Below are 3402 nucleotides of genomic sequence, written 5' to 3' on the forward strand. Positions count from 1 at the left end.
TTGATGGAACAGATGATGTACATTCACCTTCTTCGGCTTATGCTGCTCTCCTGTGGCCATTGCACACTAAATAATGGTGCAAGACAAATACAGAGGCGTTGGAATTTTGCTACTTCTTTTTTATGCTTGATGATGCCTTGGAAGTATCTTTCCATCTCCTCTTAGCCACCTTAATCTCTAGTGGAGTGTATAGATATAAATTCCTGTTTGATGGAATGACACCCCTCTTAAATGCCATTTTCTTTACAGAAGCAGTTAGTGCATTAATAACATTAATCACTCCATCATATTTGGCCTTGCAGTCTTGATATTTGCATGTAGAACATTCGCTAGATGTGGCAAAATCTGGAGAAAAATCTGTACAACCAGTATGATCATAATCATAATGGTTTTTTGTTTCAAAAACTGTAAGAGGAGCATCATTAGCCCTAACAGCAGCACCACGACCACTACCACCATCAACAGCAACAAGCCCACCCTCCAAAATTATTTTTGTTCTGATGGTTGTTGCTCCAAATAATTTTATTTTTATTCCATCAACGACCTTAGGGTCCGATAAAGTTTGCACAGACCATAATGTAAGAAAAAATGTCATTTTGAAATCTCGGTTGGTCGGAACAAGCCACGGATGGACAATCTAAAATAAATCAGTACATATATTAGAATGATGATGAAATCATTTAAAATAATCATTAATTAAAACAAAAACTTAATTAGAATTAGATTTACTGTTTCCTTCGGGGGTTGAAAAGATCAAGAAATTTTGTATTTTTATTAGTTTTGGTCGATAACCATCTCAGGATTCTTGAACAGGAAAATTCTTCATGGTAATTCACTTGTTGTCTCAAATAAGAAATGACTTGAAATGTCCATGCCTATAACATAACGCCAATAAATCAAAAGCATTATTAAATAAAAAATAATGAATCATATCATGATAAAATAAATATTTACCATGAAGGCCCATGAAAAGCCATATAAGTTGACTGTCTTTGGCATTAACGGTGTTAACAAATACTAGACAGTCATTTTGAAGCTTTCATAACCCCAAGGATAGTTGTTAAATGCCTCAAGATCCTCGGAGAGATTTATTAAACCGGGTCTTATGTTGTTGTTAACATCTCTCGCCCAAAGAATATTATGTATAAACCAAACCAAGCACAATGATTGTTTGTGCTTCTTTTAGAGTCCTTTATCTTTCAACGCTTCTATCAAATTTTTGTTTTTGTAGCTTGGACCAATAATAGACACCAGATCCTCACGATCACTCGACTTGCCTTTGCATTTTTTGAGTGTGCGGGGTGCTTTTTTGGGTCAGAGTAAGTATAACTTAAGAAGGAGAAGGAGGATAATATTTTTGTCCGGTAACTATGGCAAACTCCTTCCAACCAAAACAAAAAGACATGCCATAGTAATTTATCTACACCTCATCCATCTTGTCTTTGTTTTCATACATAAACCTATGCTTGAGAAGATCGTATACTATTTTCGTCTGGAAACGAGCATTGTTATCCTCCAACAAATCATGATATTGCCCAAAGCAGCTTTTCCTGAAATAATCATTTAATTTTTGTTCTCGAAGTATTTTTCTATAAGCGCCGAAAGATTTTCCCATGGCTGACTTAACTACGAAATCACCCGTTAAATTTGTGGCACCATCGCACTGCATTCTCACAGAATAATGATCAATGCTAAAGGTTTTGACCAACTCTTCGGCGGAAGGGTTATTAGCATTTGGATTGTCTCTTTTAAGATATTTCTTCTCCCTGTGTTCATTATCTTTTTCTCCTGATTAAGATAACGCTTGTAAAGCAAGCTCATAGAGTGGTAGATGTATCCGAGCTGCCGCACTTATTTCTTTACTTGGACTTGATTCAATTTCTTTTCTTTTGGGAACCATATTATCTTACATTAATAGAAACATAAAATAGATTATAATTGATTAATACATCGTTAAAAAGGGATAACAGTAAATCTAACATACACAATGGTAAAATAACAATTCCAACATACCACACATCTATTGCACCAGGTATGTTATCTGTTGCAACATATAACCGACATGTTGCAACGGATGAGTAAATCCTTGGAAATAATAAAAACAGATCACTAATCTATTGCACCAGGTATTTTATATGCTGCAGTATATAACCGATCCGTTACAATGTATGAGTAAATCGTTGAAAACCATAAAAATAGATCACTAATCTGTTACACCAAGTAGTTTATCTGCTGTAACATATAACTAACCTGTTGCAAAGATGAGTAATCCGTTGGAAATAGTAAAAACAGATCACTAATTTGTTGCACCAGGTAGTTTATCTGTTGCAATATATAACCAACCTGTTGCAACGATGAGTAATCCGTTAGAAATCATAAAAACAGATCGTTGATCTGTTGAACCAGGTAGTTTATCTGTTACAATATATAACCAACATATTGCAACGGATGAGTAATCCGTTGGAAACCATAAAATAGATCACTAATCCGTTGAACCAGGTAGTTTATCTGTTGCAACATATAACCAACCTGTTACAACAGATGAGTAATCCATTGGAAATTATAAAAATAGATCACTAATCTGTTGCACCAGGTATGTTATCTGTTGCAACATATAATTGGCCTCTTGCAACGGATGAGTAATCCTTTGAAAACCATAAAAATAAATTACTAATCTATTGCACCAGGTATGTTATCTGTTGCAACATATAACTGACCCATTGCAATGGATGAGTAAATCGTTGGAGACAATAAAAACAGATCACTGAACTGTTGAAACACATCACTCATCTGTTGCAAATGAGTTATCTATTAGATCAATATTGTTTAGATTTCTTCCAAACAGAAGTGTCATCTATCGCAACAGATTAATGATCTGTTAGATTGTTCATTTGTTGCATCAGATTTTCATAGTTGCATCAGATTTTAATTTGTTGCATCAGATGTTTCATCTGTTGCATCAGATGTTTCATCTAGTGCAACATCATTTTTACCAAGACAAACAACAAATCAATCCAGCAACACCAACACATCGCACACACACACACACTAAGAACATCAACTGTGAACAAAAATCATCAATAAATCTGAATCAACAGTACGACAACAAGAAAAATAAATGCCAGAAATTAGGATTTTATTTAGTCCATATTTCAATACTAGAAGAGTAGTTGGCTTAAGTTCCTCTGTTTCTTCATAATTTTTTACCTATGAAAAAAAAATGGGACGACGAAGAACTCGAAGTTGTTATCGTCGGAGAAGTCTTTACGTCGATTGAAGGTTGAAAGTCGAAAGGAAACTCGCCCAACTATTTTTCGCCGGAGGTTGAAGTCGCCGGGGATTGAAGGGAGAATTTTGCAGAACTGTTGATTAGGAAAGAGTTGAGAGAAGCTGTCGAGAGAG

The sequence above is a fragment of the Capsicum annuum genome, chromosome 7 (genome assembly GCF_002878395.1).
Source record: "Capsicum annuum cultivar UCD-10X-F1 chromosome 7, UCD10Xv1.1, whole genome shotgun sequence".
Classification (NCBI taxonomy): domain Eukaryota; kingdom Viridiplantae; phylum Streptophyta; class Magnoliopsida; order Solanales; family Solanaceae; genus Capsicum; species Capsicum annuum.